This window comes from Phocoena sinus, chromosome 1 (genome assembly GCF_008692025.1).
Source record: "Phocoena sinus isolate mPhoSin1 chromosome 1, mPhoSin1.pri, whole genome shotgun sequence".
Lineage (NCBI taxonomy): Eukaryota > Metazoa > Chordata > Mammalia > Artiodactyla > Phocoenidae > Phocoena > Phocoena sinus.
In genome coordinates, this window is record NC_045763.1 from 180,379,807 (window position 1) to 180,396,551 (window position 16,745).

General features: G+C 35.0%; 1 protein-coding gene and 1 non-coding gene across 3 annotated transcripts in view; one reads left to right on the forward strand and one right to left on the reverse strand.

Annotated features, from left to right (window-relative positions):
- The window catches only part of KCNT2 (potassium sodium-activated channel subfamily T member 2), a 373,439-nt gene that overhangs the window by 291,284 nt on the left and 65,410 nt on the right, over positions 1-16,745 (reverse strand). The window lies entirely within an intron of this gene.
- LOC116745334 lies at positions 11,696-11,800 on the forward strand. The gene has a single exon (XR_004347391.1). It is a non-coding gene; the product is annotated as a U6 spliceosomal RNA (small nuclear RNA).

A 16,745-nucleotide genomic window follows, 5' to 3' on the forward strand; every position in this document is an offset into this window, starting at 1 on the left:
AACTAAGAATTATTATTCTCATTATACAAATGAGGCAGATGGGGCTCAGGAAGTTCAGTATTTACCCAAGGTCACACTGCTAGTAAGTCATGAAGCTGGAATTTAAAAGAAGTGCAACTTTGCAATGAAAATAAAATGAATCTTGAAGACTTACCCCCATATTTCTTACAGTTTACCTCATAAAATCACTACATGTAAAGGGCCGTAAGTCCTTCTGCACAAAAGTTCTTTGGAATTAGACTTATAGTTAGAAACTGAAGCCCAGAATAGATAAGCAATGTGACTAAGGTGCATCCCTTTCACACATAGTGTCAGAGCAAAAACCGAACACAATTCTGATTCTCAGATCACGGCTCTTGCTGATGTATTAGATTTCTTCTGCCATATCTCCCCTACTTTTAACTTATCAACTTTCTCAGCTTCAAATCAATTTTGATTAACTACCTCTAATAAACATTTTTAAAGAAAAAACAATACGATAATGATCAATAATGGATTGACAGCCATCCTGTCACTAGTCTTATACTCTCGGTAATCATCTCTATGGGAAAATGACCACTTGCAGGTAAAAAATTAAAAGGTTATGCTTTGTCAGTCAAAATAGCCTGTCTCATTTTTAAACAATGTTTTAATTTCTTTAGTACATCAGTGCTGTGATCATTGTAAACACATGATCATTGAAAACAAGTCCTTTTGATCTTGCATAAGATAATACCTTCTGGAACGTGAATAAGATGTGGAATTACTCTGAACAAACATTTTACCCCCAATATTACAACCCTGGGTGGCCCCAAGCATTTACAAATGCTGAAAAATATCTTCAGATACAACTAATTTTATTATTTTTTGTTTTCCTCTGAGCGCAAGAGGAAATTCTTAAGCTGCCATTTCAATTGCAAAAACAAATTATGTGTGATCCTTTCCTCACTTCTCTCAGAGTGACTCTTTTTGTTCAAGCAAGGATCAAATAGAAATGGCATATATTAACTTCTAATTTTCTAATGATATCCAAGCCAAAGAAGGTATTATTGACCTAAGAGCCAAGAATAAATGCAATAAATCTTTATTCACTATGGGTTATCGCCCAAACTTTTACTTGACTACAGTCCATTTAAGGAAGAAGCATTTTAGTTTTAAGTGTTGATCATAAAATACATAATCATTAATGGAGTAGAGATATATCTTTTATGGGAGTTTCCTTTTTACCGCCTCAGACTGCTCGTCAGTAATAAAAATTGGTTAGAATTTCGCTTTCCCATTAGGTAGAATTATTCCCTTGACTGGTGACATCAATGTATCTGAAACAACCCATCTGCAAGGCTGACAGCCTGGCCTAAAATGTGCCAATAAAAGGAGCAGAAGCAGGAGTTGGCATTTGAGAGAAAGCTATTGTAGTCAGTCAAAAGCAGGAAAAGTCAGGCAAGACGTATCTATGCATTAGATGGCCCCATACCTGTCATACTTACAGTTATGCTATACATAAATATTTAACTCTTGAATATGTATCTTAAAATAAATAATGTGATTGAATGATTTTTTTTTTTAGAACAAACATTGGGCTTAACATATTCAAAATACCTTCCATTTAAAAAAAAATACCTCCCATTTAAATAAAAATGTTAGAAACAGAATATTATGTTGAATCAGAGCAATTTGATAATGATTTAAAGTGGGAGCATATGTTATATACTCAATTATGCTACGGTATCTTAAAAATAAATTACTAAATTAAATATTACTAAATGCTAAAAGAATTTTCTTAAATGTATCTCTCTTTTTGATCATTAAAATAAATATATTAAAACATGCAATATAAGTTCACTGAAATCACGAATTATTAAAAGTACTCTGGGATATTAGTAAATTAGTAAAGAACAAATACTGATAGCTCTATCCCTGTCAACAAAAGCCCTTGAACATTGTTTTCATTTTTTCAGCCCCTTGATGTTGTAGCTTACCCTACAGTACCTTTCTCGTGAGTCAGATATTGATGGTTGAAGTCGTGGAAAAGGCACAAAAGTGGAGCCACAAGGAACTATCTGTGGAGACATTATGATCTTCTGCTCAGATATTTGTTCAAGAGAAAGAAATGTGTTTACAGCCACAAACTCCTTTCAATCCAGTTACAAGATCAAAGGAATTAAGACTTCTGTTTTTACCATGACTTTAGAAAGATTTGATAGGGTGTCAACATTTCGGCTCCAGCAGCTGATTCTAATTTCTTTAATGCTATCTGTAATTCTGCGTTGCTTGACAGACAATTAAGGAAATGTTAATGATGCAGGAAGACCAGCCTACGTTAACATAATTATTCCACAGAACACTGCATAGTGAATAAGTTGTCACACACTCCTCTCTATTTCTTTCTAAGAATCTTCTATTTATCTGTATTTAGTCTTGGGATGTTTGATGTTCAAAATATAGAAATATCACTTGTTTCAGAAAATACATAAACTTTTCTCTGGTAAATTATGAAGAATTTGAAAAAAATAGATTTGTAAAAGAAAAGAATCTGAAAAGGAATAGATACGTATATGTATAACTGAATCACTTTGCTGTACAACTGAAATGAACACAACATTGTAAATCAACTATACTTCAATAATAATAAAAAAAAGAAAGTATCACACTGTCCTCAAGAAAAAGGTCTTTGTTATAAATTCAGACTTTTCATGATGAAAACAAAACAAATTCAGATGCTAATTTTCAGAAAAGTCTATGGTACTGAGACCATGCTACCAAACACACAAGCCTTACAACTCAGAACAATATGAGTGATCATATTTCAAACAGCAAGGGCTTTCTGCAACTAAAATATATATACACACTAAATGTTAAATTCCAAGAGGACATTATTGTTTAGCATGGCCCTTTAAAATGGCTGACATATTGAGAGACACCGTAAATGAGAAGGTTCTTCTAGGCATAACTGGAATGGCAGAGTATATGAAAGAAAAAAATATATATATATGTATGAATTAATAAAAATACAGACATACATAAAATGTACAAGTCTCATTAAAAGGCAGTGATAATGTTAGGAAGATATTAGCAATTTATATGATAACAATGGTGCACAGAAGTATATAAACTTTTTTCTTTTGTAGCCTCACTCATTATAATCTTGCTTGGATTGTGAAAAATCAAAGCAATGTAAGTGCCCAATAATAGAAAATCAGATAAAAATATTTTTGGTACATCAATAATATGGAATAGTAAGCCATCACAAATAATGATGGAAAGCTAATCATAATATATTATTAAGTGGAAAACCAATAAATAAACAAACAAAAATAGGTTACCAAATACCATTGTCGTTTGATTCTGTTTAGATAAAGCCCATACATTTCAAAATAGAAAAAAACTGGATTATTATACAACAAGTTATTAGCATTGATGAAATTATGCTTTTGTGGGTTTTTTGAAGTTTCTGGTGGTTGTTGTTAATCAATTATTTTCCACCTTTCCCGTAGTGACCACGTACTACTTATGTAATAAAAATAAAGCACTGGGCTTCCCTGGTGGCGCAGTGGTTGAGAGTCCGCCTGCCGATGCAGGGGACACGGGTTCGTGCCCCGCTCCGGGAAGATCCCACATGCCGCGGAGCGGCTGGGCCCGTGAGCCATGGCCACTAAGCCTGCGCGTCCGGAGCCTGTGCTCCGCAACGGGAGAGGCCAGGGCAGTGAAAGGCCCGCGTACCGCAAAAAAATTTTTTTAAATAAATTAATAAATAAATAAAGCACTAACTAAAGAAAATGAACCAGTTGTACCAAGTGACATCACTATCACAAAGTTTGACCACGATTTTACTTCCTAAAATGTGTATCCCTTCAAAATCACTTTCTGGATGTCATTTACAAAGATCCAAATAATTGCTCTCTGGTGACATGAGGTCATTTTAAAGTACGTCATGCTGGAAATCACATGACATCCAGAGTCAGAATTGAGAGCTCCTCATCCTAAATACTACTTACTAGTTAGTTCAGCTAATTAGACTTCAGGCCCTACCAGCTTCCCAGGGTTATTTGCTAAGCTCAGAAAAGTTTAGAAGAACAAATCAAAGGCCAAATATTTACTGTAAATAGCAATTTTACAAAACATAAGTTCTTGACCTTATCACTATAGATCAAGCACTGTATTGCCTAATATCCTTATTTACCTTATTAATATCCTTATTACCTAATATCCTTATTAAGTTATCCTATAACTTATATCCTTCTGCAGAGTCTCTGGAGGTTGCTTCTGTCATTCCTTCCAGTACAATGTATGTGCTTTGCTGTTCAGAGCTCAGGAGGCATTTTCTTCAACTCAACGGAGCTGGACCCATACTTTTCCACCAGTCCCATCAGGGAGTCCCACAGTTCTCAGAGCAGAATCCCCAAGCAGACTTCCTAGAGAACAGGTTACCATCTGGGGATTATAATGTTGAGGGAAATGGACAAAATTCAGAGCCACAGGACTTGCATAGACTGGCTAGTCCCATAGGACTTTGAACAAACCAAGGTTACCTAACTGTTCTGAGACTCACAGTTTCCTCGAAGCGGTGAAATGGGGGTAGTAATTCTTACTTCCTAATGTTAATGAGAACGAAATGAGAATGCGTGTGAAATACCTAATATAGAAACTGACATAGTAGCCTCTCGATTTTCTTTCTCATATCCTTATTAGCCTGGTATTCTTAAGATAACCATCATTATCACACAAGGCTAATAAAATTTTACCCCACAGCAAATAGACATTTTAGTAAGGCGTCCCAGTATTATCCCTAAGAAATGTAGATTTGTGGTAAGTTTATTGAAACAACAAAAATAACTCAAGGGTTCCGAGATGATTATAGCAGGATCTCTAGTCAGGCTGTACTACAGTCTCTCTCCATGAAGTAATCAGAGATGCCTTTATTCCAGCAATTTAATGTAATTAGACCATATGGCTGCTGGTGGAAGTGCAGAAGCACAGCTGAAGCAGTATTTCCTAGCATTTAGTTTTATAAAGTGATGGCAGAGAGTACCTAGGTAGGCTTATCTGGGAACTAACTTTTTTGCTCTGCCCATGCATAAGCCATCAAAATCCTCAAATTGGCGATTTAGCTTCATTTGCTTAATACTACAGTAAAGTGGGTTTTCTTAGTAAACAAAGCCTTCATTAGTCTTTTCTCCCTCTTAGGAAAGAAATGCCTTATCACATGCTCACATTCATTTATTTCACAGTGACTGCAAATGAGGATCAACAGAAATAATATTCTGACTCAAACCTTTAGTCCATGAAATATCTTTTCAAAACATCAGAGTTTGGGCTAACAGTGCACGCTGCCAGGAACAACTCATTCTGACTCTGAATAGTATCATCAACACCAACAGTAGCCAAGCAAGAAGCAGGGAAAAGTAGGTGATTTGTACCATTTCCATGTAATGTATTTGGACATCATTTGAGTTTCCAGAACTAAATCAACAGAGCCATTCAACAGCTAAGTTCATTTTTAAACTTCATATGCTGGAGCCCTTTAACATTTCTGAGCTCAAACTTGGAACATGAGTCTTACTAACCAGAAAGGAAGGAAAATGTAGAGATAAACAAACGAGAAGACAGACAGGATCCTTGAGACCACCATATGTTTCTTATTTCATACTAGAATGTTCAGTATACCTAGCAGGATTCTGTGTGCATAATATTTATTAAATGGAATAAAAAGAAAAAAGTCAAAAAATTGTAACTATATTGCAACCTCCAATAATTTATCAGCAGAACATACTTTTCAATATATTTAACGATTCCCTGCGGCTGAGTCAAAATCAATTACCTCTGCTTTCTATTTGAACTTTTGCATGTAAAAAGGGATGTTTATAGGATAATATCCCGCTCTATTAATATGCTTTGATAAATAATCAAGTTGATGAGCTCTTCTTATGGAGAAAAGGAAACCCTCCTACACTGTTGGTGAGAATGTAAATTGGTACAGCCACTACAGAGAACAGTATGGAGATTCCTTAAAAATGAGTTGCCATATGGTCTAGCAATCCCACTTCTATGCATATATCTGGAGAACACTATAATTTGAAAAGATACATGCACCTCAATGTTCATAGCAGCACTATTCACAATAGCCAAGGCATGGAAGCAACCTAAGTATCCATCAACAGATGAATGGATAAAGAAGATGTGGTATATATACACAAAGAAATCTTAGCCATAGAAAAGAATGAAATAATGCCATTTGCAGCAACATAAATGGACCTAGAGATTATCATACTAATATGTGGAATCTAAAAACAAAAAATGATACACATGAACTTATTTACAAAATGGAAAGACTCACAGACTTAGAGAACAAACTTACAGTTACCAAAGGGAAAAGGTGGGGAGAGGGATAAATTAAGAGTTTGGGATTAACAGATGCATACTACTACATATAAAATAGATAAGCAACAAGGACCTACTGTACAGCACAGGGAACAATATTCAATATCTTGTAATAATCTATAATGGAAAAGAATCTGAAAAAGAATGTGTGTGTGTGTGTATAAATATATATACATGTACATATGTATATATATATCTCACTTTGCTGTATACCTGACACTAACACAACATTGTAAATTAACTATACGTCAATTAAAAAAATAATAAAGGCAGTATCAGTAGCATATAGGAAGTGGGAAATCCAAACCACCTGAATCAGTTAATGACAACTCCAATGAAAAAAGACAACTGAAAACAACTCTAATAAGTATTTCAGAAAATGTAGTAAAATTGGGCTCTTTGAAAACAGTCCAAAAAATGTTTTTAAGTCATGCTCATTTTCTTTGTACATTTTTATAACCTTGGTTTTGTAGCATCATGACCTGATAGGAGAAGGATATTATATGTAACACAAGTTATAGGTAATTATGTTCATAGGGAACCCTAATCTGAAGTACCTACAACTGTATATAATGTCAAGCCATATTAAAATGAGATTTTACTAAATTGTAAGACTCCGTTTTCAATATACCATTTGACTACCTTGATTCATTAGTCTCAAAATTTTCTAACTTCTGCTTACTATCCTAGCACCACCCAGCTGAAAAATTAACTTAAAAATGTATTCAGAGGATTAGAGCTTCAGAAATGAAATATGCACTTCCATGAAATGTATCTCTATTTGAATGAAAAATAAATAAATGGCTTTAACTCCCTCTTCATGTTTTATTATGTTACAGTTTTATATTTTGTTGAAGTGAGGGCATTTCATGTATTTCATGCAAAGTGTTGTTAAATAACTTCCTGAAGACAGAAATGAGAAATGAATACAAAGAATAATTTTAAATAACTAATATATTTCAAGAAATTATCCATTATAAACTAACTGAGCTTCTTCAGTTATTAAAAAAAATAATAGGACTATTTACTGAGGATTGACAAAAGGATATGAGAAAAAAAGATTTGGGGGGGATAAAACAAAGTAGATAGAATATCAGTGCCATTAATTAATTCATTCAATAAACATTTGAGTACTCCATATGTACTGGGCACTGTATGGCCTGCTGAGAATACTATGCCCTCCCTCACAGGGCTTTCTGAAATCATTATTATGTATACATAAAGTATAATCGTTGGTATATTTAATAATTTTCAACATGTTTATCATGTTTCAACTATAAATTTCTGACTTCTGTGAATAAATATCAAAATATTAATATCTTACACTGTGTAAAAAGTTTAAAAATAAGAACAGCTAATGTTTTTAAGGGTATTAGTGTCTCTTACATAGAACGGCATTATTCCACATTCTTAACAAATATTTTCAATTTCATCACACACAATATTTAGTTTTTATTTTAAATAAACTACTCTTCTTACAAAGAGGGGCTTTTCCTCCTCCTTTATAGTCATTAAGTAATGACTGCAACTCTTATCAATAGAATAAAATGCAATGGCATGATCTTAGTATTAGTTTCTGCTTTAAATTGTGGAAGGAGATATGAAATAAATTTTTTCTCTGACATCTACAGGTCAGTAAGTGAACCTTCTAATTATTAGCCTTTAAACGATCATTAAAATTAAAGAAATTGTCTGATCTCTAAAGCCCTATGATTTGGAATCAATAATTTAATTATTTAATTACAGAATGCTGTGGTACACCGGAGATAAACCCACAAATCTCTAAAAGGATTATAAAATGTATATTTGCCAGGGCTAAAGAGAGAATGTCTTAACAGCATGGCAGATGACTGTTGAAGGTCATAATCATCCAATTGGTTAGCATATTTCAAGCTATTAGTGCAAGATTCTAACGTAAAATGAAAATTTAACCTTTTCCAAACAAGTGATAATATTAATTATAATGGCGTGCTACTAGTTTTTGCTTTTACTGAAACAATCCTGTTTAAATAATTTAATAAACTCGTAAAATACTCTGAAATAATCTCTATGCAATAAATCAGTATCTATTCAACAAAGGTTTGTTTAAATTTAAATAGTAATAAAGTAAAATGCATTTCCTATGTTGAAGTCCCTTTTTAAGGGTAGCTGAATTTTACTCTCAACATTATGGCTATAATTCAATGCTGTTGTTGGGATGAAAGGATCACACTCTTAATTGTCTTAAGTCCCAAAGAAAGAGCGCATGCTTTAACAAATGTTATAATCCCTCCAGAAAAACATTTCATTCTCCCTCTAACCACTGCGAAAAACAATCCCCTGATATCGGGTGTCATCCAATGTTCTGAACATCTGAGGATGCAAGAGGAAACAGACTGAAATTGCAGAAAGAAAAATTAAATTATACATATAACTGCAAGTCAGGGACCATATTTGGAAAAAAAAAAAAAAAACCTCTATTTTAAACTCCATTTGCCAATTTTCCAATCCAATTCCCCTTAAAAGGAAGTTAGATAAAGTAAAATCACTCAGGTGAAAATTACGTAATGAAAGTCACTATGAATTCAATTTTCCTGTTTATATGTTTGTGAAAATAGCAGCACTGAACATCAACCTACCAACAGACAGCAACAAAACTTTGAACACCTAAGTTCCATGAGCATAGAATGGTGCCAAGTGGAAGCAGCATATTTATGTGACTGAATAGTAGTTGTTGTTGTTCAGTTCTATAACCATGGAGTATGATCAACCTCTGTTAAAAATCACAGTCCAGGGATTCCCTGGTGGCGCAGTGGTTGAGTGTCCGCCTGCTGATGCAGGGGACGTGGGTTCGTGCCCCGGTCCGGGAGGATCCCACATGCCGCGGAGCGGCTGGGCCTGTGGGCCATGGCCGCTGGGCCTGCATGTCCAGAGCCTGTGCTCCGCGATGGGAGAGGTCACAGCAGTGAGAGGCCCGCGTACCGCAATAAAAAAAAAAAAAAAAAACTACAGTCCATCCCCTAGCTAGTACATAGGAGAAATGTTGCTAATCCTCTTCTTCATTACTTCGTCTATAAAATAGAAATAATATCTACTTCATAGTGTTGGTAAGTGGATTAACCGAGATAAAGTACCAAGTGTCTAGCATCTAATCGTCACTCGAAAGTGTTACGTCTTCTTCCCTAAGTAATATATTGAATTGAACATATAAGACAAAAAAAATTAAGATATTTAATAATCAGTATTATGAATACACTAAAGCAAAAAACATCAGTTAAAAATGAAATGAATTGTGTTCAGAACCCAACAACATATTTTGCTGGACTTCAGGGATCAGCAAACAATAGCTCAGAAGCCAAATCTCACCCACTGCCTGTTTTTTTTATAACCTGTGAACAAAGCATGTTTTTTATATTTTTAAATGTCTGGAATAAATTCAAAGAAGAAGAATATTTCATGGCATATGAAACTCAAATTTCAATGTCCATAAATAAAGTTTTATTTCAGCTCAAACATGTTCATTCATCTACATATTATGTACAGATGCTCTTTAAGTTACAACAGCAGAGTTGACTACTTGTAAAAGAGTCCTTACGGCCTACAGGGCCTAGACTAATTACGGTAATTTCTGGTCCTTTCCATAGGAAAAATTTGCTGATTCCTGTTCTAGCAAGCAGAATATCCTATGTTCTGCCATAACCTATTTTGTTACATTTTAGCAAGACCTTTAAGAGACTCACTTTTTGATTATAGAGGATTTGTTTTAATTATCTGATAATACACCCTGGACTTTTAACTAATCCATATCCTATGAGATGAGATGATGTCAGGACACTAAAAAAAAAAATGCTTATTGAGGGCTTCCCTGGTGGCGCTATGGTTGAGAGTCCGCCTGCCGATGCAGGGGACACGGGTTCGTGCCCCGGTCTGGGGGGATCCCACATGCCGCGGAGTGGCTGGGCCCGTGAGCCATGGCGGCTGAGCCTGCGCGTCCCGAGCCTGTGCTCCGCAACAGGAGAGGCCGCAACAGTGAGAGGCCCGCGTACCGCAAAAAAAAAAAAAAGCTCATTGAATGGAGGTATGGATGAAAATTGGGTAGAGGACAAAGCCCAGAGAAAGACTTTTCACAACATTCTTGTACAGTCATTGATTATTAATATATGTAAATATGTTACCTATTCAAAGTATATGCTTATTTTTTAAGAGAGGAGATGATCAAACCCTTTAAGCACAATGTTTTCCTCTGTCAAATTAAGAAAAAATTGTGCATAGTTTTTATAAAAGTTAGAAATATAACATTTATAATTTTAAAAATCAAGATTTAAAAGGCTTAAATAACTAACTCACTTACACTGAGTTAAAATCTACCTAACGTATTCTATTAAAAAAAATAGTTTCTAAGGTGCACTTTTTAATCTAATTAGAATTTCTTAATTACCTTCTATGAATTGAACCAAATATGCATTACCCTTCCAAAGACATAGCCACAAAGTGATATCGTCTTTTCAAGACAAGGAAAAGGAACAACTTCCATTTGATTTTGTATATAAAACTTCATAACATCTGATTTATGTATGTAAAACTTCAGAGATCACTGATTTGGAGTAAACATGTAGGCATTTTCATAGAACTCTGCCTAACATATAGAATACTGGATACAGGAGTAAGAGGTCTAACATAAGTCTGGAATATCTGGAAGTGGTTGGAGGAGACTAAATTCCAGGCAACTTTCTAGGGTTCTCCCTTCTTCTTACATAATCTTCCTTCTGAGTTATCAACCTGCTCAGCCTCAAAGAAATGGGAATTAGGAACAAATAACTTAGTTGAGAAAGAATCATGAACATGTCCATGGAACTTAGAAGTTGGGAGGTATTTTCAAGTCGTTATTTCATTCCCTCAACCATTCAACGAAAATACATAAATTTATTGAGTGCCTACGATGGGTAAGGCACCCAGCTTGAGAGTGGAGAGAAAACAATGAACAAGAGAGACATGGTCCTCCTCCTGAAGACAATGAACAAGAGGTTCTGTTAAAGGATGATGGATACTGGGCTTCCCTGGTGGCGCAGTGGTTGAGAGTCCGCCTGCTGATGCAGGGGACACAGGTTTGTGCCCCGGTCCGGGAAGATCCCACATGCCGCGGAGCGGCTGGGCCCGTGAGCCATGGCCGTTGGGCCTGCACGTCCAGAGCCTGTGCTCCGCAACGGGAGAGGCCACAGCAGTGAGAGGCCCGCGTACCGCAAAAAAAAAAAAAAAAAAAAAGGATGATTGATACCGAAGATGCTGGCATATGTGTTATAAGAGGAGAGTTAAGGAAACATATAGAAGGAGGATTTAACCTGGTCCAGAGCTCAGAATGCTCACTTAGGCATCAGATCTACCAGAACTGGAACCATGCAGAGAAGATAAGCATGGTCCCTGTGCAAAGATGACAGAGTTCCACAAAGCCAAGAAAATAACCAAGGAATAGAGATCCGAAGGGTCAGAAAGAAAAAAGCTGGTAGAACACCAAGGAACAAAGTGAAAACAGAAATAAATACTGTGAGATATTTGGTATTGTTATAAATTGATAATGTAACTATTTAGCTAACATGTAAGCAAACCATTCATTTAAAATATAGTGGTAGTGGTCTTGAAAGCTATTGACTTACAATTCTTCAAGGGATTTCACTAGAGTTCAGCTTCATGCATAAGAAATTTGGTTCATGATTTAATTTGTAACTTCCAAACAATTATATTTGATATGTAGATAATTATCCCATCTGTCTCTCAGCAATATCTTAGAGAATTAACATTTTAACATACTGCAATTGTGAGGATTCTGAAATCAGAAGACTAAAGTTTAATCTCAGCAAAATGTCTTGTGTACATCTCACGAGGGATTATCAATCAGAAGTTTCTTCTGGTATAACCACAGAAAGATAAATTTTGTCAGATTGAACAGCAATTAAAACATCACACTACCATCTTAATACTCTCAAAGGTAAATCTGTGAAAGTAAGAATATAATGAAAAAGAAAATATTGCGAGACAAAAGGAGTCCAGACAAAAACGAAACTTAATTTTTAAAAACTGTAAAGTACATTTAACTTACGTTTTTTTAATCTTTTTTTTTTTGCGGTATGCGGGCCTCTCACTGTTGTGGCTTCCCCCACTGCAGAGCACAGGCTCCGGACGCGCAGGCCCAGCGGCCATGGCCCACGGGTCCAGACGCTCCATGGCATGTGAGATCCTCCCGGACCGGGGCACGAAGCCGTGTCCCCTGCATCGGCAGGCAGACTCTCAACCACTGTGCCACCAGGGAAGCTCTGTTTTTTTCATCTTTAAGGAACAATTCCATGTTGGAAAAATGGACATCTCCAAGACTTCGTATAAAGTGAAAAAAAGAAATGTACAAAATAGACTATATAATCACTAGCATTTGTATAAAGATGAAAAAAAGAAATATGTGTGTGTGTATATATATATATATATATATATATATATATATATATATATCCTTCTTAATCTGTAGAATGTTTCTTGAACCATATACCAGAAACAAAGGACCAGCTAAACTGCTTGTCTTTGGAAATGCAAACTGGGAGGGGGTAGGGGGGAGGAGGGAGAATTTTCATTCTATTTCTTCTATTCCTGTTTGCACAGTTTTAAAATGTTAAACCATGTGAATGTATTACATATTAAAAAATTATTTTTGAAAAATTATATAAATTTTTATAATTATATATTATATAATTTTAATTATAACATATATTATACAACTTTAATTATGTAAAAATATTTATACATATATATTTCAAGTTCTAATAACCCTCTTCCCAAACTAACAGAAGTGTTTTAATTATAAATGGGGTTACAATTATAAACATAAAAGGGCACCTTGGGGAATTTTAGATTTAGAATTTTAGATTTCCAAATTTATTTGGAAATAAATTTGCCTAATACATGTCTAGTCTGGAAGTGAACTGCTGGATGTCAGAAACTCTGATGGTTTGAACACTTTCTTTGATATGATTCCATATTCTCACTGAGTAGTCTTTTCTTCCTAATTTGTTTTCAGACATAAAATTCACTGGAAAAAGAATGCCCCGAGCAGTGTTAAAGCGCACCAGCAGGCCTGGCACTTTTATGTCTCATTATACATGATCAAATTTGTTTTGTAATACAAATAATGTCTCCTGTGAGATTAAACAGTGAAATTTTTCTCAGGATGTGAGCAGTTGAGGAAAAAACTTTGGAATGAAAACTGACCACAAAAATAAGAAGAGTGGGTTTAACTCTGAAATTTATGAAATGTTTTCCTGGACAAGAGAAAGAGAAAAAAATCAATCCTCATTTCATTCTTAGCAAAAGATTAAAAAAAAAAACAAAACCCAGTGGACTTCTCAAAGAAGCCTAGCAGGCTTGGAAAACATGATTTGGTTCCAATATATTTCTGTTTTCTCCAAACATGCCAAAAGTTACTAGCAGGAATTACAATTCCTGTGAATTATGAGATATTTCCTACAACCCTAATCCCAAAAACAACCATTAAAAAAATTGTCTAGGTTTGGATTTTTACTTTCACCAGAGGTTTTTGGAAAGCAAAAAAGAAGGCTTTGGGAGACAAGCAGGGTATAATGATGCAGTGACTGTAATATTAAAAAGAAAGCAAGGGAAGAATAAAGCCACCTCCATGTGTTAGCTCTGATCTTCACCAGGACCATGAAAGGAACCACCTGGACTGAGGGGAAGAGGGACAGAAAAATGGTACCAGAGTATAAGCAGAGCCATGACCTTGGGGAAACAGTCTGACTGGGAAGCTGCTAATATCATGAGGGACCAAAGAGAAACCTGGGAGCAAGACTGCACTCCACTTGGCTTTTTTCTTTTAGTGATTGTATTGTGATATAATTCTCATAGCACAAAATTTACCTATTTAAAGTATACAATTCTGTGGTTTCTAGTATATCAGCAGAGTTGTGCAACCATCACCAAACCTAATTTTAGAATATTTTCAGCCCCCCAAAGAAACCCTATACCCATCCACCATGAGCAATGTCTCTACATCCCACCCCCAACCCACCCCAGACCCTGGCAAAGACTAATCTATCAATACTTTGTGTTTCTATAGATTTGCCTATTCTGAGTATTTCATATGAATGGGCCACACAATATGCAATCTTTTGTGACTAGCTCCTTTCATTTAGCATAATATTTTCAAGGTTCATCCATGTCGTACCTTGTACAAGTACTTAATACCTTCATATTGCTGAACAGTATTCTTCGGGTAGATATATCACATTGCACTTACCCATTCATCTATTAATGGGCACATACTTGTTTCTATTTGGGGGCTATTATGAATAAAGCTACTATAAACACCCACGTACAAGTTTTTGCATGAACGCATGTTTCCATTTCTCTTGAGTGTACACCTAGGATTCCTGGGTCATATGGTAAATCTGTGTTTCACCTTTTCAGAAATTGCCAGACTGCTTTCCAACGCAGCTGCACCAGTTTACACGCCCACCAGCAATGTATGAGGGCACTGATGTAGGTGGAAAGGAGGTTCTCACTGTGGTTTTGATTTCCATGCCCATGATGGCTGTAATGCTATCTTTTCTTATGCTTCTTCGCCAATTTGTATACATTCTTTGCAGAAATGCCTATTCAGATACTTTGCCCATTTTTAAAAACCGGGTTATTTGTCCTTTGATTATTGAGTTGTAAAAGTTGCGCATATATTGTAGATTATAAATATCTAGAATATCTGATATATGTTTTGGGAATATTTTCTTCTATTCTATGGATTATCTTTTCACTTTATTGATGATGACCTTTGAAACACACAATTTTTTAATTTTGGTAAGGTAAATTTTTTTTTTTTTTTTGTCACTTGTACTCCTGATATCATACCATGTGTCGTTATTATAGAGGAAACTATATATCTTCTGAGAGGGGAGCCTAATGAGCTACTTGCCATCTCTGGGCCATATGGGCCTTCCAGTGATAGCAGCCAACAATGTGACATTTATATTACCAACAGATGGACATCTTCCCATAACTCTGAGTGTTTTCCAAGTCACCTCTGCTTGTACCCTGTGGCCACAGTTCAGAACATTCATCAGTCTCTGAAATAGAACATTGGTGATAATTCCTAAGGGTAATGACATAGTACAGAAGGAAAACTCTACACATCAGGGTCGAGTGAGTGATGAAATCTCCCATTCGTAACAAAGCTGGTTATTACTATGTTGAAACAGAAGAAAAACAAACAAATCTGAACACCCAGATAGAGCTCCCAAGAAAGGGAACAAGTAAAATGGAGAAAAAAATTTTAAACTTTATCAAAGAAAACTATACTGAAGTAAAGGAAACTCAAATCTACGGCAACTTACGGCACACTGTGCACCACAAAAATATTGATAGTAAAGCTAAGATATTCTGGTAAAGTTACTAAACTTCATAGAAAAAGAGTTGTATATATACTCCCTAAGTACAAGAAGGGGGAGATAGGTGTATTAAACTGTTCTGAGATTTCTTCCAGAAAATAATCTCTGAAAGCACAGCAGTATCACCAGTATTAAGCATCAAAGAATAACAAAGTATATATCCATGCACTTTGGCCTTCCAGGAGAAGGACAACATGCCTTCTCAAGCATGCAAGAAGCTAAAGAAAACAATACTCGTTGCACTGTCTTGGGAGGAGAATAGTAATATTTAATGAAATCTTTGCATTTAAGAGATGAATCAAAATAAAAATTCAGGATGGGAGATGCTGTAAGTACTACTGATAAGATAATTGTACCCCTAAATAAAGTAGTAAGCTTAAACAATTATTAAAATCATGATGGTATAATGGAACGTGAATATTAGAAACCTTGACATTGCAAAAAAAATTGTTTTGAAGAAACAAAATCAGGAGGTGAAAGTGCAAAGCAGTACAATGATATTTATTTCCTCATCCTTCATTGGACAGACAACAGATGTCCAAACTTGAAACACAAAGTTATTACATTTTAGAAGACATTTAAAATCTAATACCTCTTCTTGTAAAGAAAGGTTTGCTTCAAGTTCAGCAATACCTTCAATTTCACTTAAATTTCTTCGTATTTATAAATTCTCAATAATTTCGATTTCAGAAAAAAATAACTTAGTATCTTTCATTTTAAAATGTTTTATAGATAGCATGATTTCACTTCAGTAAAATTTTCACTCTTGTCCTTTCCCCATCCATCCATACATCCATCTTTCTACCTATAGCTACATCTATATCTGTATATAGAAATGTCTAAAATTATCATATGATAATGTTATTTCTGAGTGGTTGAGTGAGTTTCCTTATTTCTATTTCTCTGTATTATCTTTATATCTTAAATAAACGTATAATTTATACAAAAACAATACAGCTATTTTTTAAAACATTA